The 26,053-nt window shown below is 42.7% G+C and overlaps 1 pseudogene across 1 annotated transcript in view; it reads left to right on the top strand.

Moving 5' to 3' along the window:
- Positions 1-7,176: 7,176 nt before the first annotated feature.
- LOC145804489 (putative hydrolase C7D4.05) overlaps positions 7,177-26,053 on the top strand; it is a 38,834-nt pseudogene continuing 19,957 nt past the window's right edge. The window contains exon 1 of the transcript XR_014346286.1: positions 7,177-7,517. The product of XR_014346286.1 is annotated as a putative hydrolase C7D4.05 (transcript). The remainder of the gene's footprint in view (positions 7,518-26,053) is intronic.

The following is a 26,053-nucleotide window of genomic DNA, read 5'->3' on the forward strand; positions in this document are numbered from 1 at the left end:
GTATTTCATGCAAGAAGTCTTCAACTTGTGAAGGATGCACACATCTCAAAAGGGGGCCAGTAAAAGACTTTCTGTAGAGATGTCCTTCTGCAGTCAAACTAAACCTAGCCAACTTCAGTCTAGTCTTGTGTGCTTCTTTGCGATCATCTGGCAGCTTCCCATCTCTAAGGAATATTACTATTGCATCCATCCAACTTGGTCCCATCTCCACACACATTGCTTCGTACTCTGTGCTTAGTGGTTCCACACTTGGGCCTGACAAATAATCAACCATTATTATCCTTGCCTCTCCTAATTTCATTGCACTAGCCAAGTTAGCCAAGGCATCGGCATGGCTGTTGTCATCTCGGCTAACCTGCTGTAGTCGGCAGTCTTGAAATAAGGACAGTAGTCTAATAACCTCTTTGATATAGGCTATCATTCTTTCATCTCGGGCTGTATATTCGCCTGTTGCCTGGTTCACAATAAGCTGGGAGTCACAGAAGACTACCACCTCATCAGCTTCCATTGTTGCTGCCAATTTTAGTCCTGCGATCAGTGCTCCATATTCTGCTTCATTGTTTGAAGCCTTAAACCCTAATCGAATAGATTATTTTACATTCGCCTATTTGGCGACACTAGCACTACTCCTACCCCCGCTCTCTGACAGTTTGAACTCCCATCAACGAATAGGTGGAAGGAGTCGCCGATGTAAATGTCGCAAGGTTTGAGTTTCTCTTCTTTCTTCTGCACTGTTGATGTGGGGTTTTTCATTCCCAATTGCGCTTCTTCTTATTCACCTGCACATCCTAAGCCGCGGCTTACCGGAGCCTGACGTGGGATGGCGCCGGGTGTGAACTCAATCACAAAGTCGGCCAGAACCTAGCCTTTGATTGCTGTTCTGGGTCTAAACTCCAAATCGTATTCGCCCAATACCACTGACCATCTGGCCACCCTGCTGGTCAGATCTTCTTTTTGTAGTAGGGACTTCAAGGGGTGTTCAGTCAGTACCACAATCTTGTATGCTTGGAAATAGTGGTTCAACTTCTTGGAGGCCATTATCAAGGCAAATGTCAATTTCTCCCGGGGTAAATACCTGGTCTCTGCGCCTGCTAGGGTTTTACTCACATTGTAAACTGCCCTCTGTTCTCTATTTTCTTCTCTGATTACCACTGCACTCACTGCTTGCTCTGAATCTGCCAAGTATAAGAACTGCTCCTCTCCAGGTACTGGATTTGAGAGAACTGGAGCTGTGGTCAGATATTTTTTTAAGTCAGCCAAGACGATTTCACACTCCTTTGTCCATAAAAAATCTGTGGCTTTTTTCACTAAATTAAAAAATGGTTTGCATTTGTTAGAACTTCTGCTTATGAACCTATTCAGGGCTGCGGCCCTTCCAGTCAACATTTGCACCTGTTTTGCCGATGTTGGGCTCTTCAAGTCCAGGATAGTCTTGATTTGATCTGAGCTTGCCTCAATGCCCCTTTTGGTAGCCAAGTATCTTAAGAACTTACCAGACCCAACTCCAAATGCGCATTTTGAAGCATTGAGTCGGAGCCGATATGTTCTAAGGATGTCAAAAACTACCTTCAAGTTGGCCAAATGATCCTCAGGTTCTTTGGTCTTCACGACCATGTCATCAATGTATACTTCCACTGTTTTGCCAATTAGATGTTTGAACATTTTGGTCACCAATCTCTGGTAGGTTGCTCCTGTATTTTTCAACCCGAAGGGCATCACTTTGTAGCAATACAGCCTTTTTGGGGTGATAAATGCAGTCTTCTCCTCATCAGAGGGGTACATTGCTATCTGATGGTACCCCATGTATGCGTCTAGGAAGCTCATCCTTCTATGCCCTGAAGTGGCATCCACCAATTGATTGATTTTGGGAAGTGAGAAACTGTCTTTGGGACAAGCCTTATTCAGGCTAGCGAAGTACACGCAGACCCTCCACTTCCCATTCTTCTTCTTCACAACAACTGTGTTGACAACCAAGTTGGGTAGTTCACCTCTCGAATGGCTCTGGCCTCCAGCAGTTTTCCCACCTCCTCTTCTACTGCTTCAACATGCATCAACGTTGGCTTCCTTGCTCGTTGGATGACAGGTTTAGCCGACCTGTCCATATTTAGTTTATGGCAAGTGACCTCGGAGTCAATACCAGGCATCTTGTATGACGTCCAGGCAAACACCTCAATGTTTGCTCGTAAGAAGGCTTCTAATTCCCTTTCTTCCTCCTCGACCAATCTTGAGCCGAGAAGAAAAAAACGCTCTTCGTCCCCTTGTTGGACTAGAATCTTCTTCAGGGCTTCCTCACTTTTCGTGGCTGGTTCTTTGTCGATGTCATCTAGGACCTCCATGTCCTTGTCCTCAATCTCGGCTGTGTCTGCTTCTCATACGTTGCAGGTGGATTTCATTGCTGCCATGGAGCAATTCTTCGTCTGCGCCTGATCTTTTATGATCTCCTCAATTCCCTGTTTCGTTGGGAACCGCAATAGGTGCAATGTTGAGGGAACAACCCTTATTCCGTGCAACCACGGTCTTCCCAAGATAACGTTGTAAGGTAAGGGAGTGTCAATGATTGTAAACTCTGTGATCACTTTCCTGGTGCCTGTTTGTACCTCCAAATTTATTGCCCCCAAGGGCCATGTCGGTGTTCCATTGAACCCGACCATTGGACTGTTGGGTTGTTCCAGATCATCTTGGTGAAGGCCGAGCCCCTTGTAATACCTGACATACATGATGCCACAAAAGCTTCCTTGGTCAACTAGAATGCGCCTTACCTAGCATTTTCCAATCTTCAAGGATATCATCAGAGTATCGTTGTGTGGATGCTACACCATGTCTAGGTCGGCTTCAGTGAAGGACACCATTGGTCCCTAGCACTCGTCTACCTTAGGCCTTTTTTACTAGACCTGATACACATGTTGTAAGTGTCTCACCCTCTGAGTCTCCCCACGTACCTCGTTCTTATTGACCTTTGAGTGAATTACATTGATCACTCGAGGTCCGTCTGCAGGTGGTTGTGGTGCTGGTGGAGGTGGTGCTGCTGGTGCCTAAGGTCCCCTTGCTTGTTCTTCCTTTGTTTTGGCCTTATCTACCAGGTCCCTTAAGTGACCTTGTCTCACAAGGTCTTCCAAATGTGTCTTTAGGATCTACACCCCTGAGTCAGGTGCCCATTCTTATTGTGGTAGGCATAATGCTTCCCCAGGCTTCTTCTCATAAATTCTCGAGGGATCTTCTCCGGTGCTCTATAGTAAGGTTGGTTCCTAATTCTCTCCAGGACTTTGTAAACCGGGATCTGGAACACTGTGGTGACTGCTTGTGCAGCCCTTAGTCCTGTTTCTTGTCTATTAAAATTTGTATTACCTCGGCCTCGCTTCAGCGAGCTGTTCCTCTTCTCTTGCTTTGATGCTTTGTCCCTGGCGCGTCTTCCTCTGCTCTCGCATATTTCTCTATCTTAGCCATAAGTTCCTTCATACTTTTTGGCAATGTCTTTGCTAATGACTTTTAAAGCAGACAGTCATCATTCAGGCCGTTCTTAACAGATACGACCGCTACCTCTTGGTTGCACTCTGGTATTCGGTTAAACACCTCATAATACCTCTTGGCATAAGCCCTGACACGTTCATCCTCGCCAATTCTCAAAGCCATCAGAAAGTCTACCCTCAATACTGTAGTTTGTTTGTAACAAACCTGGCCACAAATATCTCGGCCAGCCCTTCCCGGCTTTTCATATTTCCTTTTGACAACTTGTGAATCCAATCTGATGTGATTTCCTGAAAGGATGAAGGGAACACTTTGCAGAGCAACGGCTCGTTCCCAGTGTACAGTGCCATTGAGTTCAAGTATAAGCCAATATGAAAGTTGGGATCAGACTTACCGTCATATATCTAGAATATCGACATATGAAACCTTTTTAGGACCTCAAACTTGTCAAATTCCACCAAGAACGGTGTTCTCAGCTTGACCAGAGATGTTACCTCAGCATCTTGTCGCTTCCTCTAGAGGTAATCTCTCAAATCCTCCTTAGTCTGTCTAGGAGCTCAACCGTCAATGGATTTCAGCCTTTTTGGTGCGTTGCTCCTGGTGTCGTTGTAAGTTCTCTTGGACCTCCCTCCATTCATTGTGTCAAAGCAAAGCTCTTTCCCTTGAACATGCCGATGTTCTTTAGTGTAGGTTTCTTTGGCACAATGTGTCTTCTGAGACTCTCCTCTCATTGATTCTCCTCACCCGACCTCCCATGAAGGCTGATGAGAATGCTCCATTGCCCTGTCATGCTGGGAGACTGCAGGGATTGCTTTATGCCTCCTTTTCTGGGCATCGTTCTTGGCCGCTGGAATCGACGTGTCCTCTAATGGGAACGGTGGTTGCATGACTTTATTCTGCATCATAAAATTGACAACCGATTGCAGGTCTGCCAATTTGTTTGCCATCTCCTTCATCTCCCCGTCCCTCATCAGGCACCTATCTTTCCATACTTGGAGGTCGCTTTTGTTGTAATACCCACCTTGACATGCTTTCTTCGGTATGTCTCCCTCTTGGCTGACGCCTTTTTCTCCGGGATTCGTTTCCCGAGGTTTTTCATTGCAGTTGTCCTCCTCTATATTAGGATTGGCATTTTTACCACTCCCACTAGGGATGTCGCCCCCAACTCTTTCTTTCTGCCCGTCGTTGGCCATCTATTTTTCTTACGTTTCTCACAGACGACGCCAAATTGTGGGTGCTGATTTCTGACCACACTGCCAAACAGGTACTCAACTGGAGAACACCGACAGAATAGATTGTGCCCGAACAACCTGTCACAGAAAGATAAGACTCCGACAGTGGTTTGTCCACCCGGGGGCACTCCGACGATCAAGTCAGTACTCAATTATCTCTCAAGGATAGCAAGCAGTGCTTAATTCACTAGCCAGGATACAAAAAGCGTGCCTTAGACCCATGAGGGTGCCTTACTTTTATAGCCAGCACTAACCTGATCCCTGTAGAAGCCTAGCTTCAATGGACTCGGATTCAATGCGCATCTTGGACTTCTAGCCAAATAGAAATAAACTCCCTAAGAGGCTTATCTTTATCCAGACTGAGGTCCTCCCCTATTCTAGGACTCTTGTCCCTTATTCACTCATCTCGGATTCCGGTATCTCCGCAAATAACTTCGGCCCAGCCGAGATTACCTCGGCGCCATGACCAAGACACGTGGCATCTCAGCTGACACTTCGGTGTCACCGTGGTCACGTGTTGCCATTCACAAAATATTCCTCCATAATATGTAAAAATGAGATTTTAAATCTCTTTCAAGGATAGACGAGCAATCAGACAGAATGAGTTGGATCTATGATGAAATACTATGGCCCTGTTTGGTACAGCTTTTTTTCAGCTTATTTTAGCTTTTAGCTTAATTTAAGCTATTTTGATGTGTTTGGTTTAGCTTAACAATGCAGCTTATAGATTTTTATAAGTCAGAAATCAGCTTATTCTTTGAGTGGGGCATGAGAAGCTTAATTTATAAGTCAGAAATCAGCTTATATTCATAGTTATAAGCTATAAGCTGTTAAGGCATAAACTATAAGTACTTTCCTACAGCTCTACCAAACAGGGCCTATGTCAGGAAGATAAAAGCATAAGTGTAATTTTTGAGTCCATTTGTACCACTATCGACAAAACTTAGACCTCTTTCACTTGTTAAAGTTTTTATTATTGTTTTATACTATATCCTCTGTGAATGTGTCTATCAAAAAGATAATAATCATTTGTAAAAGATTTTAAATTAAAAATATTTTACCAAGTAAATTATTTTACTTTCAACAAAGTAGACTTTTAATTTATGAAAGCATATATAGTGACTTTTGAGTTTGTTTGGTGTAGTTTTTCTTAAGCTAAAAATTTAGCAAATCTCTTCTTTTAATTTTCAAATAATTTGATTTTTTAAATTGGTTTTACTTATTTTTATCTGTTAAGTAGTAAATAATAAGGGTGGTAAATGAACTAAATAATTCGACTTTGACTCATGTTTGGTTCGTTAAAAACTCATTTAAGCTCAATTCCTTAATTGAATAAGTTAAACTTAAACATATTTTAGAGTTTATTCAAGTTTTTAAGCGAAATTTGAACAATCAATTGCTCGTTCGACTAGATTTCAAAAGTCTAAAAATATTTTGATTTACTTTCAATTAAATTATTTGTCTATTTCATTAATAAAATCAACGGAAAAAAATTGTAAATAAACTTATTAAAAAAGAGTATTTTAGATATTTTATATATAGTTACATTGAGTTTAATAACTCAAAAACTCTTTTTCTTTTATTTTACTTAACAAAAATAAATAAATAATTTATATCAAAAAAAAATTAAAAGATTTAAATTTAAATTGTCAAAATTAAAAATTCAAGATTACATTTGGATTTTTGTTATAACTTAAATTTGGATTTTTTTTTTTTGTTTTTTTTTCTTTGTGTGTGTAATTCTCAATTCTAGATCTAATGATATATTAAAAAAATGATTAATTGATATATCACTTTTTGACATATCACTAACTTATAAAGTAAGTCTAAAACTTGGTTTTGAAATTTTTTAAATAAATATATTTTTTAACCTTTTATAAAATGATATGTAAAAAAATTAGGAGAAACTATTGATTGATAGGACAGTTTAACCCAAAAAAGATGCGTAAAATATGCACTTATATATTATTTTCTTTTCTCGAAATGCTTTTAGAAGATAATAACAGAAGGCGCACAAGGGTAGGGTAGGCTAGTAAATAATTCAAATCGCCCCCTCGCCTCTTTTTCGGGTCTTCTCATCATTTCGCAGCGACTCTCCATCCCCCAACGGAGCAAGGATCCTCTAGAGTGATTTTTTCTTAAAGTTTCCTAGAGTGCTACATTGTGTGGTTGAAATTTACTGGCAAGTCATATCAATTTTTCTGATGTGACTTGCCAATAAATCTCAACCACACAAGGTAGCACTCTAGGAAACTTTAGAGAAATTTCACTCTAGAGGATCCTTGGTGCCCCCAACGGTGCTAGGGACCCAGCACCCCAGTAACGCGGTGCCACATGGCACCGGGGTCTCAAGCTTTATTCCTCCATTCTCTATCCAAAAATATCAGAATATATATATATATACTAGCGGCTGGTACACGCGATGCGTGTGTAATTTTTTTTTAAATTATAATATAAGTTTCATATTATTTTTTCTTGGATATACAAAAACATCAAATGAAGCACAGACATGACTCTAATGGCGACAACAAAGTCCAAGATCAGTAATCTTCTGAGCATCTTAACAGCAACCCACATAACGCCCAGTTTGGCTTCTGCTTCGTACTCTAATGGCGCTGCGAGAAAGTTTCGGGTCGATCCATTTGGAAGTTCGGGTTGGTCATTATCATCCTCGGTGGCTCCTCTGGAGTCGGACATGGTGAGTTTGAAGGATTACGAGAAGTATAGAAAGGCTCTGTATGGTGGCATCACTCACAACACAAGGCTCTCTTGGTTGATGCTGTTGGCACTCTTGTTCTCCCCTCTCAGCCCATGGCCCAGGCATGCATCCTCTCTCTCTCTCTCTCTATAGAATTATGTACCCATTTCATTTCCCTTTATATTTCTCTATGTTGGGTTAATTTTGATTTTTTTTTAATCTCCTAAACTATCACAAAATTTGTTTTGTTTTTGTTTAGTTGAATTTCATTCTTAAACTATTAATTTGATTTATTTAGCTCTTAAAGTTTATAATTTCAGCTAATTGTAAAAAAAAATTGTCCAAATTAATTACAGTTAAAATCTAATTTCATTTGAGGTGAAAAATGGTCATTTCAAAATTTAAACAGCTAAACTAAAAAGAAATTTTCAATTCACTATTTTTTTTTTGAACTATAAAAAAAGGGCACTGTGGTGTCATCACAGCCCCGTTGGGCCCTAGTCCCAGGACAACCGGTTGCTAGCTAGGAATTAACCCCCACCAAGTGAGGGATCCACCACCAGGGCACCGATGAAGGGCAAACCCCAAGCCGCAGCAGACGCCAGGGACTGAGGGGAGTAAAGGCATTGATCACAGGGAGTGATCTCAAATATCCCTCCTAAGAATCGACCCGCCTCCTCCACCAGGCCACCAACCCTGGTGGTTTTCAATTCACTATTTTGAAATGAAATATAGAGAAGAAGATGAGTGTTCAATTGTAGGGTGTAATGTTAAAAAGACAATTTTAGTCCCGAATCATGTGTTGTTTGTCAGCTTGGTCTCTCAAAATTTAATTTATTATTTTTATTTTCTAAATATTAATTTGAGTCCATTTAGTTTAATTTTAATATCCGTCTACATTAATAACGAGAATAATATGAATAAAAATAGTTTTAATTTAATTTCAATTTTATTATTTTGATCATTGTCAATTTCAGTCATCATATTATGCCACATGTTTTACCTTGCCATACACAACATCTTTCACATTTCTCTCTTCATTTTGTTAGTCACTCAAACTCCAAATCATGACCATCATAAGAAAAAAAGGGAGTGACGCTGATATTTCAAAAAAAAAAAAAAAAAAAAAAAAAAAAAAAAAAAAAAAGGGGGCCATTGGTGTAATACTCTAAAAACAAGGATACAATACTTTTCTCATTATCAATGTAGACCGACGTTAAATGATATGACTAAATTGATAATTTCGAGGATCAAAATAACAAAATTGAAATTGAAGGGACTAAAATGATAAAGAACACAACATATACTTTATAGACTAAAATTGTATTTTACTTTTATTTCTCATTATTAATGTAGACAGACGTTAGAGTTAGGACTAAATTAATTCAAATTGACAACTTTGAGGTCCCCCGAGTTGAATAAATTTATAATTTTACCCTTTAAATTATGACACATGTCACTTATGTACATATTTTTCATAAAAAAATGTGAATAGTTGTAATCAATTACACTAAATTGTGATAAAATCATAAATTTCAAGATCAAAATAATGCCAACTAAAACAGGGACCAAAAGGATAGGACCAAAATATAGTGAGGTGTTCATGGGTTGGTTTGGTTTAGTTTGACACTAAATTTAGAACCAACCCAATCATGATCGGTTCCAAAATTTTGGATCTAGAACAAAACCAATCATGCACTAGAACCAACCCCACCTAACCCAACCCAAAATAGTTTGGGTTGGTTTGGGGTAAAACCACTGTTCCACTATATTAAAAATAAGTGAATCAATCAATAATAAATAATTAAAATAAACAAGTCTTTAATATTTAAACATAATACAAATGAAAAACATTATTTAATGCAAATCAATACAAATTAAATCCAACTCAAACTTAAACATAAGTAAAATCAATAAAATCCATTAATATAACCAATACAAATTAAATAGATTACGAAGTTGACTCAAACTTCCAGTTCTTCCTTTGTTCACCTAAAAATTCTCGTATGCGGAAAATTATTAGGTGCAATCAAGTCCATTTTAATAGACCATTTAATATTAAAAAAAAAATTCGATAAAAATATATGTATATGAGAGGGTAATTTATAATTGGGCTGAGCTAAAGGCTTCTTTATGAGTTGGGCCACACCATGGATCGGGGTAAGGTTTGATGTAGCCCGGTTTTAGAGCTAGCAAGCTTGACCCAGGCAGAGTTCGGACCGAGCTTTGGATTGAGGAGCTTGGGCCTTGTGTGATCGACCTCATCCTGGTTAGCCCGGTGAGGGATTGCTGCGGTTAGCTCGATTTGAACAACGAGAACCTAGGTGTACTTGGTCGGGGACCAAGCTAGGCATTGCATATAGAATCACCGAATTGACTATGCCAAACCGAGGTACAAGAAATGAAGGGAAGAACCGAGCTAGTTGGAGCTCGGTCAAATCTGCCCCTTTTGCATGGCCATGTTAGCTCGGTCATATTGTCATCTAACCATGGTAAAACCATTTCACTTGGTTTAAGCAGCGAGGGGGGTGTTAAAGGATAAGCATTATCTTTTAAGAGTGATTCCTAGGAAGACTCTACATGGAGGAATAAGAGTCCTATTAGGATTGTGCTATGAGGAACCTATAAATGCTCATAACATAACATATGCAGAGGTAACAGAACTTTGATTCCCGAATACGCAGAGCTTATTGTCTATTTGTCTATTTTGCTGACTTAGGCATCGGAGAGGTATCCAGCATACACCTGCCGGCTAACTTGCGTTTGTGTTTTCAGGGAGTAAAGCGACGACGTACGGAGGAGCGTAGACTTGATCAACATGATTATACGAGGACATTATTTCGTGCTCGTACAATTGGCGCCGTCTATGGGAATCCCAGAAAGAACAAAACCTCTTGATCAAGCTTTCCTCTCGAATTGGAAGCAATGGCGCACAACGAACACTTGCCGCAATCAGCCATAGATAGGCAAACCCCAGAGGGAGGCAGGAGGCGCGAAGGTTTGCCTTCGATCCCTCCCATGACGAATTTAGAACCCCAGCGACAGAACCCCCGGAGGGATGTAAGGGGGAGGCGGGCTAACAGCCCCCGTCGCTCCCAAAGTCCTGAAAGACAGAGAAGGAGGTTGGGCCCTCAAGTTCTGGAGGATCGCGTAAAGGAGCAGGACGAATTAATACGAGGGATGAAGGCAAACATGGAGTTGATGAAGCACCAGATAAAAGAGAAAGTGGGTGGCGACAAGAGAGGGGCGCAAAGGCAACATGCCCCCTTGCCACTCGGAGGATTGTGATAGGCGTATCACACCATCGCAAGCAGAAAGTAAGAGCCTTAGAACAGGTGACACTCAATCAAGGACTTCTAGGACTCGTTACTCCAGGTCTGAGAGAACGAGAACTGAGAGGTCGTATATTGAGGGAAGCACCTATCGGCCCTCCTACACGCACCAGACGTCATCTAGGCACACGGAGCTGCCTAGGTCATCTGACTTGTGACCTGTGCTTGAAGAAAGGGCACGATGGAAGGCGGATACTAGGGCATGCGACCTGCGCAGAGTTTCGGCCCTTTAGCAGTTGGCCCCTCGGTCGCATAGGAGCGTCGAGGTAGGAATGCCAATGCCGCACCTTTCTTATGAGCCAACAGACAAAGCATTAGCAAGGTTACAGAGCTCGCCGTTCATTCTGGCAATTGAGAACGCGCCCCTACCTTCAGGCTTCCACCAGCCCAAATTCACCACTTATGAGGGGAAGACAGACCCCTACATGCACTTAAGCCACTTTCGCCAAGTTATGGCAGTATACTGGCGGAACGAGGCCTTAATGTGCATCCTATTTCCATCCAGCCTTGGCAACCTAGGTTTGACCTTGTTCGAAAGGCTACCAGAAGGTAGCATCGCCTCCAGGGCGCATTTGGCAGAGGCGTTCGTGACTAGGTTCAAAACGAACAGCAAAACACCAGTGGAGATTGATCAGCTATTCTCCATTGACATGGGCGACAAGGAGACGTTGAGATCCTACAACGGTTGATATTGGGAGACTTTCAACCAGATAGGAGATTGCCCCACAAATCTCACCATCGCGCAATACAAAGGGGGTCTACCAGTCGGTAACAAATTGAGGGACTCAATAACTATGACGCCGCCCCTTACGATGGAGGCCTTAATAGAGAGAGTGCACCAGCATATTCGGGTAGAGGAGGATGACACCTATACTAAAGTGAAATCTGGCACAACGATAATGCCAGACAAAAAGACTATGGCAAAAGTCAACACGGTAGATCAACCAAACAGGAATGGGCGAGGCAGGCGGGCCAACAGAGAGGACCCAGACCAAAGAAGGTTAAGAGTCCGCACCGCCATTACCACAGTATTCAAAAAACCAATCTACCGAATTCTTAGTGAAAGACGTGATGAACCTTTCGTCTGATGGCCAGCTAAGTTGGGAGAAGCACAAAAAGACTATGACGAAAGATCCCGGCGCACCTTCCATAATGAAAAAGGGCACCGCATTGAAAATTGCACGCTGTTGAGATAGCATTTGGAGGAGTTAGTGGTAGCTGGGCACTTGGACCAATACATAGAAGGAGGGACACAGCCAGCCCCCCAGAATCACAATAACCCAAACAGAATGTCGATCGACGCCCCATCTCAAGGTGTAATTAACGTAATACATGGGGTATTCGAACCTGAGCGGGTATGTGAACTCAGGGGAATGATCAAAAAGGCTGAGCACTTGAGGGAGGTATTAAGTGCACAACCTGCCATCAAAAAGGGGAGAATAGAGGCCACAAATGTCATATCTTTTTCAGACAAAGATTTAGCAAGGATATACTGCCCTCACAATGAAGCACTGGTTGTCATTTTACGCATCAAGAATTACGACATCAAGCGAATTTTGATTGACCAAGGGAGCTTATGTGAGATAATGTATTACGAAACCTTCAAACAATTGAAACAGGAGGACAAAGACCTGGCACCTGCAACATCTCCCCTGATCGGATTCAACTCAATGCCAGAGTGGCCAATGGGTAAAATAATCCTCCCAGACAGAGCAGGAAGCATGACGAAACATGTGGAATTCTGGATATTGAAAGTTCCTTCTACCTACAACATAATCTTGGGAAGGACATGGTTGCACGCCAGGCGATCGGTAGCGCCAACCTACCATCAAGTATTACGGTTCCCTAACGAAGCCGGAGTAATTCAAGAGGTCTTTGGAGACCAAATTATGTCCAAATAGTGCTTCGTTACAGTAAACGGCAGCCGCATTGCCAAAGGGTATGTACAAATGGTGGAAGAACCTAAGAGCAATGAATTGTTTGTGGATGTTGGCAAAGCCGCTGAACAGAAGGCCGTGGAAGACTTGGTATAGGTAAGGATAGATGAAAAGAACCCATAAAAGTTCTTTTTGCTCGGCTCATCTATGTCTAGCACTGAGAGAATAGAGGTTATGGAATTCTTAACCTCTAACATCGAAGTGTTTTCCTGGACGCCGTATGACATGCCTGACATTGGCCTAAACTTCATCTGTCACCAACTGAATGTCCACCCAACTGCCAGACCAATTATACAGTACATACGTAGATCAGCACTCCACCACACTGAGATAGTGGCGGAAGAAGTGGGAAACCTACTAGAAGCAGGAGCTATTAGAGAAGTGCACTATCCCAGGTGGATCTCTAATACCGTAGTAGTGCCAAAGATGAACGGAAAATGGCGTGTCTGCGTGGACTATAAAACAGTCAACAAGGCATGCCCAAAGGATAGTTTTCCCCTACCACGGATAGACCAACTCGTAGACTTGACGGCTGGACACAATCGACTTAGCTTCCTTGATGCATATAGAGGTTACCATCAGTGTGACAACCCTCACCACTGTTTACCGATAAATTACCGATTATTGCTAAACTGAGACTGATTATGAATGATAACTGAAGTAATTGAAATACTGAACTGATTGACTGAAATCTGAAACTAAATTGATTAAGTATATCTGTTATATTGCATTTCTATCGGTTGCCTATTTGATTATCTGTTCATGTTTTATGTTTAAATTGCCAAATTGAAGGCCTTATCGGCGGCTGAATCAGAAATTGATTGATATTTTACGATCATCATAATTTATGTGATTTTATGGTGTATTTATCTGAAACTGATTTGGTAAGATTAAATTAGATTAATTAAGGTTGAATAGCATCGTTAGGCTTATTTACCAACTTGCCCTATTAGTGGACCACTATCTAGCATCTATTTGAGCCTTTATACACTCAGACAAACATTTTCATCAGCCTATTTTCTTGAGAGCAACCGACCAAGAGAGAGTGAGGGAGAGAATTGCATTGTCCTTGTTGATTTGTTTAGAAACTTGAAGGAATTGAAGATTGATTTCAAAATTGTGCTTCCATTCTTGAACTACAAGACCTAAGGTAGTGTAACTACCCTCTTGTTTGTGAATTCAATTGATTCTTGCATGGTTTTGGAACAAGTTGAAGTCTAGAGCCAAGCTATGGCTCTTAATTGTTGAATTATAGCTTAATTCATGCATGCATGCCTATATTATTGAATTTTGAGTTGATTCCATGGAAAATTGTCACATGCATGCTCATACTTATGTTAAGTCCATAAATTCATCTTGTCTTTGAAGATATTAGCTCAATAGAGCATGTATTTGAGGCTTGTAAGTTGTTTAACTTCATGCAATCTTGTTCATGAAAATTGGTTTGAAATTGAATTTATTTGATCTTCCTTTGGGCTGTGATTTTACAAATTGAGCTTTGAATCATGTTAAACTATGAGTTTTGAAGTGTTTTCTGGGAAATGGGCCTAAAGGAATCGAATTTGATACATTTGTAGTTGAATTTGAGCTTGAGGTTCAAATCTGGGAATTCCAGATTTTGAACTCACGCTCGAGCGGGGTGACTGGCGCTCGAGCGTGGAAATCGTGCTCCCAACATTTTGTTCTGTTTTTAAGTCAGCTCGAGCGGGGTAATTTACGCCGGAGCGGGACCTTGTGTTTTATGCTCGAGCGGGTGTCGAGCGCCCAATCGAGCGTGAATTTCACCTATCCAGCACTTTTGACTGTTTTGAAGTACGCTCGAGCGGTTAGTCTGCGCTCGAGCGGAAACCTTTGTCTGCATGTACGCTCGAGCGAATTAACCTACGCTCGAGCAGAACTCCTGTTTTCTGAAAATTCTGAAAATGCTTTTAAAGTGCATCTTTGTATCCTCATCCCATCTTAGGCATTCTTAGGCCTAGTTTAAGACATCTTAATGAGGATATAGATGTAGAACACACCGAGGCAAATTAGGGATTAAATTATTATCTTTCCCAACTGTGTAGCTTAGTGTGTGTTCATCCTGTAAACTGTGTGGGGTTGGCGACTGGGGACGCGCTCTAGCCTAACTGTAGCCCAGAACTCTGTGAGTAACAACTGTGTAAAGATATGTTCAAAAATGATTATCTTCTGAACAATTGAACTGTACTGTTTCTGAATTGATACTGTTAATAGAATGAATGTATGTCCTCTATTCTGAACTGTATTGTGGCATCTTTAGCAACTACTGTTACTGACTGTTACTGTTACAAAGATCTCTGTCGGTTCCCTTGTTGGAACCACTACTGTTTACTGATTGTTGGCTATCATTTACTGTTCGGTCTTTTAAGACCTACTGTTTACTGTACTGTTATGCTAATGGATGTACCACATATGACTGAATGACTGATATACTGAATTAACGAACTGTTTTCATTACTGTAAGGACATTCATTCTTAACCTCTTTACGCATTACGTTATTCACTGGGCTTTAGCTCACTGCTCATATATATATGTAGGTGTACAGGCACCAGACCGCAGCTAGAAGCGTTGGGGTAAACTCCAGTTTTGTCAAGCCAACCTATGTGCCTCACTGCGAGGTTCCGAGCCTGTCAAGCCAAGGCTATGGGGTGTTTTAGTTTTTCCCCTTTCTGTTCTGTCTTGTAATAACTGTATAGACTGTACTGTTTATTAGGGATCTGGTCCCTGTTTTGCATGATTGTAAATATTGTGCATACTGTTCTGCACTGTGTATATATATATATATATATGAAAAGTCTTTTTGGCATACAGACTGTCATAGCTCATTGGACATTGTTTATTTACTGTATTGGCTTCCGCCAGACCCTTGTACTCTGTTTTACTGTCTTACTGTTAAGCAGGCCTTCGGTAATCTCAGATTACTGGCCAGTTATGGTGCTAAACCCATAGGGGCGGTTTGGGTCGTGACAATCAGATCGCTATGTATGAGCCTGACTAGGAGGTCACATCTTTTACAACGCCCAGAGGGTTGTATTGTTATGAGGACATGCCCTTTGGCCTAAAGAACGCGGGGCAACATTCCAACGGATGGTCACCAAGATGTTCGAACCATTGTTAGGCAGAACAATGGAGGCCTACATAGATGACATGGTGGTCAAAAGCAAGGATGAGAAGGACCATCTCAGGGACCTAGGTGAAATGTTCCAGATCCTGAAGAAGAACAAGTTGCGCTTAAATGCATCCAAGTGTGCGTTCGGCGTAGGATTAGGCAAATTCCTAGGCTTCCTAGTGACCAACCGAGGTATAGAAGCAGACCCTTCTTAGATCAAGGCAATCTAGGATCTAGAGAGGCCCAACTCAGTAAAAGAAGTGCAGCATCTCACTGGCATGGCAGCTGCGCTCAACCGGTTCATAAGTCGGTCGTCAGACAGATGTCAACCATTTTTTCAAGCATTAAAGGCCAAGTTTGAGTGGGATGAAGAATGCGACCGCGCCCTAGAAAGCTTGAAAGAATACATGTTTTCTCCACCATTGCTAGTAATTTCGATACTTGGAGAAGAGCTCTTTTTGTACCTGGCAGTTTCACAGCACGCAGCCAGCGCGGTGTTGGTCAGAGCAGAAGGAATCCAACACCTGCCCATCTTTTATGTCAGGAAGACCTTGCTGGGCGTAGAAACCAGGTACTTATGATTGGAAAAACTGTCCTTAGCCTTGATGATGGCATCAAGGAAGTTATCGCATTACTTTCACGCCCACACCATAATCGTCCTCACAGTTTTTCCATTAAAAGCTTTGTTTGAGAGGGCAAACTTTTCTGGGCGAATCTTGAAGTGGGCGGTGGAATTGGGGCAGTATGATATCAAGTTTCAACCCAGAACCACAATAAAAGTCCAAGCTTTGGCAGATTTTGTGGCAAAATTCACACCAGGAAGTCATTACGTCTGCCCAGTTGACTTGACTGGTACAACCGAAATGGGGACGAAAAGTGTCGCAGTAAATGTGCAACCCCTAATACAAGATACCCAGCCGCATTGCGAACCATATAGGCTTGAAGATAAGCAGGAAGAGGCAAACCATGCTACACCAGGCAAAGACTCATCAACAAGTAAAAATTGGGTACAGTCAGATAGTGAGGGGCAAACAGTAGGTGTGGACTTGGAAGAAAACATCAGCAACACTCATGACCCTAAGACATCATCTGACCCCTCTACTTGCTGGAAGCTATTTGTTGGAGAGATGTGGAAACTCTTTGTGGATGGAGCATCCAATAGGCATGGTGCAGGACTTGGTATAGTCCTCATCTCACCAGATGGCCTAATAGTAGAACAAGCAGTCAACCTAGGCTTCCCAGCATCAAACAACGAGGCGGAGTATGAAGTGCTCTTAGCAGGCCTAAAATCAACACTCTTCATGAAGGCCACCAAGCTAATGATTTACAGTGACTCCCAGCTGATAGTAAACCAGATTTCAGGCGACTACGAAGCAAAAGATGAGAGGATGGCTAAGTACTAAGAGTTAGTCAAAAAGGAGATCATGAAGTTTGAAGTAGTGCGGATAGAGCAGATCGGCCGTGAAGAAAACAGTAGAGTAGACGAACTAGCAGGCTTCGCTTCGATGGCAGATACATCCATCCCACATCCATTACTAATTGACTTCCTACTAAGACCAAGCATTGAAGAACTCGAAGTAGCCGAGGTATGTTGTGCCGAACTAGGCCCTTCATGGATGGATCCCATTATAGTGTTCTTAAAGGACGACATCTTACCCGAAGAGAAGAAAGAGGCCAACAAAATAAGAGCAAAATCACAGCAATTCTGGCTCTCCCCATCAATGGCCTTGTACAAAAAATCCTTCACAGGACCCTACTTGAAATGTGTCCATCCTAGCAAGGTCGAGGCATTCTTGTTCGAGATATACGAAGGCGTATGCAGAAGTCACCAAGGGGGAAGATCATTGGCCTACAGAGCAATTTCACAAGGATATTGGTGGCCTTACATGCAAGCAGATTCAGAGAAGTATGTCAAGAAGTGCGAGAAATGTCAGAAGTTCGCACACTAAATACATCAACCAGCCAGAGAGCTTCTACCCTTAACTAGCCCATGGCCTTTTGCAATGTGGGGCTTGGACATAGTAGGACCACTTCCAACGGTACCTGGCAACAGAAAGTTCTTTTTTGCAGCAACAGACTACTTTACAAAATGGGTAGAAGTAGAAGCACTCGCCTCAATAAAAGAGAAAGATGTGAAGAAGTTCGTCTGGCAGTATATCATCACTCGGTTCGGCATTCCCAAAGCTCTAATATCTGATAACGGCACTCAGTTCGATGGCAAAATTTTTAAAGACTTTTGTGAAGAGTACAAGATAGAATTCTACAATTCTACACCAGCATACCCCCAAGCAAATGGCCAGGCAGAAGCATCAAACAAAGTCGTCTTAGCTGGATTGAAGAAAAGGCTGGAAAAAGCAAAAGACAAATGGACGAAGGAGCTACCTCATGTTTTATGGGCTTACTGTACCACACCTCGACAGTCAACTGGAGAAACACCTTTTTTCTTAGCCTACGGCATGGAAGCAGTAATCCCACTGGAAGTTGGCCTCCCCACCATTAGAAGTTAAAATTTTGACCCAGAGTTAAATGGAGAAGCCATAGCCTTGGAACTCGACCTTGCGGAAGAAAAAAGAGAAAGAGCACTGGTTCACATCGCCTCATACTAGCAAGAGTTATCGAGAAAATATAACAAGACAGTACATCCGAGGCAATTCAAGATTGGAGATTGAGTGTTGCGTAAAGTAATGGGAAATACTCAAATACCCGAAGATGGCAAGTTAGGGCCTAATTGGGAAGGACCATACAAAGTGGTTGGATTAGCAGGCAAAGGGGCATATCACTTGGAAGATGGAGACAGCAAGACCATTCCCAGCCTGTGGAACACCGCCAATCTCAAACTATTTTATTTTTAGCTTTTCATTAAAGTACTTGTAATTTTTTCTTTTCTCAATAAGACAAGTAGTTTCCTTTTCTTCATAATTGTTTTATTCTGTAAAAGTTGTTTTAGTGAGCTAGGGGCAATGAAAGTAGTGTTGGCAGGAATAACCAAACACTTCGCTCTAGGTTGGCAGGAATAACTAACTTTGAGTTCTCTTCAGCTGAGATCAGGATCTAGGCTGAAGAGGTTGGCTGGAAAACCAACACTTACTTCTCCTAAGCCAAGATAAGGATCTAGGCTGCAGGAAGTTTGGCAGGAATAACCAAACACTTCGCTCTAGGTTGGCAGGAATAACCAACTTTGAGTTCTCTTCAGCCGAGATCAGGATCTAGGCTGAAGAGGTTGGCTGGAAAACCAACACTTATTTCTTCTAAGCTAAGATACGGATTTAGGCTGTAGGAAGTTTGGCAGGAATAACCAAACACTTCGCTCTAAGCTGGCAGGAATAACCAACTTTGAGTTCTCTTTAGCCGAGATCAGGATCTAGGCTGAAGAGGTTGGCTAGAAAAACCAACTTTAAGTACTCTTCAGCCAAGATAAGGATCTAGACTGAAGAGTGGTTGGCTGAAATAACCAACTTTAAGTACACTTCAGTCGAGATAAGGATCTAGGCTAAAGAGTGGTTGGCTGAAATAACCAACTTTTAGTACTCTTCAGCTGAGATAGGGATCTAGGCTGAAGAGTGGTTGGCAGGTATGGCCAAAACAGATTACAAGGTTAAGACCGAGATACGTATCTCGGCCAGAAAATGTTATACTTCATGCATTTATGGTAAAAAAACTAAGCGCAAGCATAGAGTTAACCGAACAAACGGTTAAACAAAAGAAGATTTCATTGTTTCCTTCAAATCAAAGGTACAAAAGATGGGGCCTCAGCCCGGTTACACATTTTTTCCAAAGAAGTAAAAGGAAGAAAATAAGGGATCAAGCAAAAAGGTCGTCAAGATCCGCATCCAGATCAACTCGAAGCCCGGTTTCAGCAGGTAGCTCGGTCACATTTTCAACCAAGTCTTCCACCGGTGGCTCCACCTGAGCTGACTGCACAGCGGGATCATTGGCGACGATCAGGGCATTGTTGGGCTTTGGTGCTTCTTCTTCCTCAACTTGAAGAAATTTTTGTTGAATGGCGTTGGCATACTCCGCCATGTAGCTTGGTATGAAATGTGGAGGAGGGTTCAGGAAGACCTCGGTCTCTTGGCCTTAACCGAGCTGCGCCACGGCTGCCTTCCACCCACATTTGAAAAAAATATCCTTAGCAGCTTCGCACGACAGGATATAGGTGGCTTCACCTTCTTTGTAACCGCGGTCTTCCACGTCTTCCACCTTCTTCTCCAACTCGGTTATCTCGGCGTTCTTCTTCCTCTCGACTTTAGCAAGCTCTCGCAGATACTTATTCTTCAACTCGGCCAAAGCTTTCTGTTTATCCATTTCAGCCGAACTAACTAGCCCGGTGAGTCGGGCTACTTCGATGCGTAGCTCGGCCATTTTTTGCTGGGACTCTTCTAGCTCGGTGTAGATGTCCCCGAATGTTCCGGGAGGGAAATCCCCCCCCGTTTTGTTCATTGGGCTCACTACAGTTCAGGACTCAATGTCACGGTCCTGTATCTAATCTCGCAGAGTGCAATGCAAGACCGATGAATCATCAAAGAGTCCAAATCCGGCAAATCGTTTTTGAAAACAGATTTTTTTGAAAGGAGTACCAAACATGGACTGCTTTGCCAGATACAGAGTCGCCACCTAAATATTTTATTTTGGGAAATTTAGGAAACCCTGACTCGTTGCCTAAGACCACGTGTCCGTCATCACCAAAGTTGCTTCGGCTCGGGAACTTGGGTACGATTAGGGAAGGTCACTTCGTGTGCACCCCCGCTCACCCGATCAAAGATCGGCCTCTACTAACCATGATATCTAGTTTTGAAAACATTATGTGTTCTTAATCCGGTTATTAGCCTAGATTACTATGTGATGCGCACAGCATACAAGTATAGACTGGATCGCCTGAATTGGAACAAAGCATCTCATGTTTGTTTATTTGAAAATGGTTTGATGGTGCTACCTGCAAATAGGCTAAGACGTGGATTTGCCACCCTCGGGTGGGCTTAGAAAACATGATTTTGCCACTATCTAGTGGGCTTAAAACTCGCATTTAATGAATTGTTCCAATTCAAATAACCCAACCTTCACCCACAGGCATTCAGGCAGTTATATCACATAAGCAATTAGCCTCATGGTAAGCATGCTATCATGGCAGTCACTCACACACATGCAAGGATGCTAAAGCATAAGTACTTACCGAGTACTCCAAGCCAAAACAGAAGCTGATTAGAAATCCATGCATGATCCTAACTATACAGAAATGCCTAATGCAACACATGCAAAAATGCAACTACAATAGGCTCGGCTATTCTAAACATGGCATATGAAATGCGACGGATAACATGTATTCAACTCGGAATTGAAATACAAATGCAGTTAGTATGATGCGCCGAGCCCGGTGCATGCAAGGCAGATGAATGGATGCAAACATGCTATCATACTGTATGCTATTTGAAACATGCCCTAATCTAACCATCATAAGCTGGTAAATAAAAGGGAGAAAGACGTGGGGTTGGAAGGCATACATCACACTCACGCACACTTATTACAATTGTGCCCTCGCTCGGAGGGTCCAAATAAATAATACAGTCCGAGATGAATAACGAATTACAGCTAATTATTACACATCCACTAACTAACTAACAAATTAGCTAAGTAAGCTGTAAACTGGCATGCAAATGGACTGCCCCGGCTCTGTTTCGGATGATAATGGATGCATGCATGCTCGATGCGCTTTATCGGTAAATTCCATCGCGATGCCTTGTCTCGCCATTGTTTGCAGTTGATTTCAGAAACTTACACAAAGCTCCAGGAGGCTGAAACTCCACCTGGGGAAGGCAGCTCTTGGCTTGGGAAACACCTGTCGACCACCCCTCATGGTGAAAACCAAAAAAGGCGGTCGGCCTACCAGAAAACCTGGTCGGCCGACCACTTTCTGCCCCTGGACTCTGGTTTTTCTGCAACAAAGGCAAGAAAGAGAGAAAGCAATGTATTTTCAACATATGTGTGCGCGACCACTCCTCCCCGTCCTTGCACAAGCTCTAGGGAGTGTGGCCCTCGGTTCTCGAGCCACCAATCAAGCATCTCGATGCATGATGGCCGAGAGATCGAATTGCACGTTTTAATATGACATGAATCCAGGTATGAACATATGAAGCCAACAATTCTATCATAGATAATCAAGAACGTCGGGGATCGGGGATCGAGGCACGTTTCGTCACTTGGAGTACGAAACGCCCCTCGTTCCCCGTGCTTGGACTAGACCCTATTCCAAGCACCATGCAAATGGAATGGCATGCACAATGCGACTAACATGCAACCTAGCATACGCAATGCTCTGTACTAAAATGGCATACACAATGCTCGATGTAACATGACATACACAATGCACTAACACGCAACCTAGCATACGCAATGCTATGAATTGAAAAGGCATACACAATGCATAATGGACTTACACCAACATGAGTGGACCTCAGCCACACTCACATCAGTAGCCATCAGATGAAAATGAGACAACCGAAATGCGTGCACACATGCACGCATACCGAGGACCGAACCTAAGGCATCAAATGCCACTCTACCAAAACATGGCAAGGATGAAGCATGGCATTCAAACATGTAATTTCCAGCACTAAAACATGATGCTAAATGATCCCGAAACATGGAAATATGGCGCCCGATGCATGGAATAAGCCCCGAAACTCAAAACTACTCCAATGCATTGAACCACAAGTATACAAAGCAAGCATTATTTGATCATGAAGTCAAAAGACAGAGCCAAGGCAGTCCCAAAACATGCACATTTCTAGTTTAGAGCATGGCCAAAAGATGCTAACATGATGGACTAAAATAGCATGCAACATTGGCTAGCAAGCATGGTTTACATGGCATGTATATGAAGCAAATGAGAACTCTTAAAACTAGCCAAAAACAGTGAATAAAACATGCCAAAATATGCCCAAATAATCACTGAAATGCAGCCAATGCATGCAAAAATGAGGGGCTTCTTTGGAAGGCCATTCAAGGGGTTGTTAAGCACATATAAAATAGACACTTAGCATGACCAAACCAACTCTGGAAATGAGTTATGACAGCCCTAAAACTCACAAAATTGGCCTTGAAATCAGTCAAGGAAGCATACGATGAAAGGCCCCCTCAAAAGGCCTTGAATGGAATTGTTCTACACATGAACTATAGACATAAAATATGATCAAAAGGGCCCCGGACAGACCTAAGGCAGACCCCAAAACTCACAAAATGAGGCCGGAAACAAGACTTCGATGCATGAAAAATAGGGTCCCTTTGGAAGGCCCAAAAGACCCCCAAACAAGACAAGGAGAGAGGGGGTCACCCCCCCTCTAATTTTGGCCCTCAAAAATGCATCAACGCTACTGAAAATCCACTGGATTTCAGTGGCTAAGAGGCCAAACCATGGCCAATGCAAATGCTCTAATGCATAGCCTTAATCATGAAGGGATGAAGCATGCAAGGAAGGAGATGACTCCAAATAGAAAAGTGACCTCAAGAAAACTTAAAGAGGAGGTCAAAAAAAGACTTTTTTCAGTTTATAGAAAATCTCGAAAATGCTCACAAGTAAGGCTAAAGTATGATGCAAAAATAGCCCTAAAAAAGAGATAGATGGTAAGAGGAAGTAGATGACCTGAAAAAGCAAAATGTCCTGAATCAAAGTTGAAGAGAAGCTCAAAATAAGGCACTTTCTAGTTTATGACAAATCTCGAAAGTGTTCACAAGTAAGGCTAAAGTATGATGCAAAAAAGGGCTACAAAGAGGGGTAAAGCATGCAAGGGTGTAGAAGGCCTCAAACAGAAAAGTGCTCTGAAACAAACATGAAGAGGAGCTCAAAATAAGACTTTTTTCAATTTACACCAAGGCTCGAAAATGCTTGCAAATGGAGCTAAGGTATAGGGCAAAATAATGCAAAAATGGAGAAAATGAGGACTTACCCTTGAAGAGCCGACCTCCAGCAGCTTTTGGACCAAGTTGGTGAGCTTTCAACCTCTGCAAATGGCTTCCAAGGTGCTGGAATGGATGATGGAGGTGTGGTGCTAAGGGTTGTAGTGTAAATGGACCAAGAAAGTTAGGGTTTTGGAGCTTGGAATAGTGGCAATGGAGGAGGGAGGTTGTGTGCCTTGGCCAAAAATGTCTAACCCCTAGATATGAAGAGGAGGGCCTCTCTTATAGAGAAGAGAGGCCAAAGCTTCTCTTGGAAGCTTCAAAGATCCTCCATACACGTGTATGAAGGATGCACCAAATGGTCTCCAGCTGGCACAGCTGGATTACACTCAGAGAGAGGAAAAACAATAAGCAGGCCGGCCAGTTCAAGTGGCCGGCCAACCACTCCCCCTGGTCGGCCGACCAGGAGTCAAAAGGTTCAAGCAGAATTGCTGGTCGGCCTATCCATAAAGGTGGCCTCCCAGATGAGTAGAACACAGCCCTGTGGAGAAAAACCAGAAAATGTGACCCAGGAGAGAGAAAAGCTAGCTTTTAAGCAAGGTTCAAAAGGGTCAAGGTGAATTTCTGGCCGGCCTACCCATATTGGTGGCCTCCCAGATGAGCACAACACAATGGTAGTATGAAAAGCCAGAAAATGTGGTTCAAAAGTGAGAAAAACCAGCTTTTTGTTAGAAAAACCGACTTTTGGAGAGAGAAAAAGAGGAAACTGGCTTTTCAGGGGAAAAGGTGGCCGGCCATCATCCTACCACCTCCCTAACAGTGAAAATAAGGTCCCTACCAAAAATGGACCAAAACGGATGCAAAACAAAGGTTCGGGGGCCAAAACGCGGGGTTCGGGGCCCCGAAAACAGGTTGTTAGGTACCGGAAGTGGCGTATGACCACGAAGGTGGTCTCCCGGGCCACAGTGTTCCTCTAAAGGGAGGAAATAAGGTGTGTGCCAAAAACCGGAGCAAACGGAGGTAGTTAAGTGGTCCCGAACTGAAGCATACGGCCGACGGCTCCGAAAACCGAAAACTGGGCTCCAAATGGGAAAAATGGCCTACGACCACGAAACGTAGCCTACGGCCACTGAGAGATGGTCTACGAGACCTCTCCCTCCCTTCGGGAAGAGAAAACGGAGAAAACAGGACCCGGTTCGTAAACCGAGGCAAGGCACAAAAAGAGTCCCGAAGTCCGAAGGCAGGGCTCGCAGCCGAGACTCTGAAACCTCAGAACGAGCACAATATGCAACACCACCAAGCGCTCAACTGGTGACGTTTGAGTCTTAAGGTCGATCAAAAATGGGGTGCCTACAGTTGCTCCTCTTTGACAGAACTCGGAAGTCATGCGTGACGGAAGTGAATGTCAAAGCCCAGAGACGACCCATTTTTGACAAGGCCGAAGACTTAGACAAACAGACAGGATAACAAAGGTGTGCCCGCAGGTAAGGGGCAAGATGCAAAATGATATGCAGAAAGATTTTGATAATTGGACTTATACGCTACGCGAAGCCGGTTTGAAAATTGGACTTATACGCTAAGCGAAGTCGGTTTGAAAATTCAGGATTTATGCAATGCACTGTAATGACTAAAATGCAATGTGATAGCTAGGAAAAGGGAGGTACCGTACAGGGGCAATTGGCATGACTTACCTCAGCAATGTCCTACCTCATGCTGATGTGGGAATCTTCCTCTTCTTCTCAGTTGAACTACAGGTACTACTTTTCTCCCTGACTATGGTCGCAGCTTTCCCTATTCTCCAACAGGGTGATAGACTAGGTTGATTCGGTATCCAGAATTGAGGCGCATACACATGCTATCTCAATCTATGGGGCTGCCATACAGATTTCAAGCCGAGGATATACCCCTGGGTATTTAAACCAGACTTTAGTCTCGAAAATTCCGAACCTTTGCGTTCTAGGCATGAGCCATTCAAACTCTAGTTTCCACCGTCTTAGTTGGTCTCCTAGGAACTCACCGCAAACACAGGCAGGTGGCTATACCAGACCACTGAAATTCGTTCGGGCACGACAAACACCAAAGGAATTGCACCTTTAGAGGATTTAAGGTCTCCTAGACCAAGGAGTGCACAAGACAATGCGAATGATGCAAAAATACAATGTGCACAAGACAGTGCGATGCAGAGTGAATGCACAAAATAGTGCTAAGAAGATGCATAAAATAGTGTGATGCTAAAGGTGTACAAAACAGTACGAGCATGGTGAATGCACAAAACAGTGCGATACAGATAAGGTGCACAAGATAGCACGATGCAATGTACTAACAAGTGCAGGTAAGGTGCGCAAGATAGCGCGATGCAATGCACTAACAA

Source organism: Camellia sinensis, chromosome 12 (assembly GCF_055761805.1).
Source record: "Camellia sinensis isolate YWXY chromosome 12, ASM5576180v1, whole genome shotgun sequence".
Lineage (NCBI taxonomy): Eukaryota > Viridiplantae > Streptophyta > Magnoliopsida > Ericales > Theaceae > Camellia > Camellia sinensis.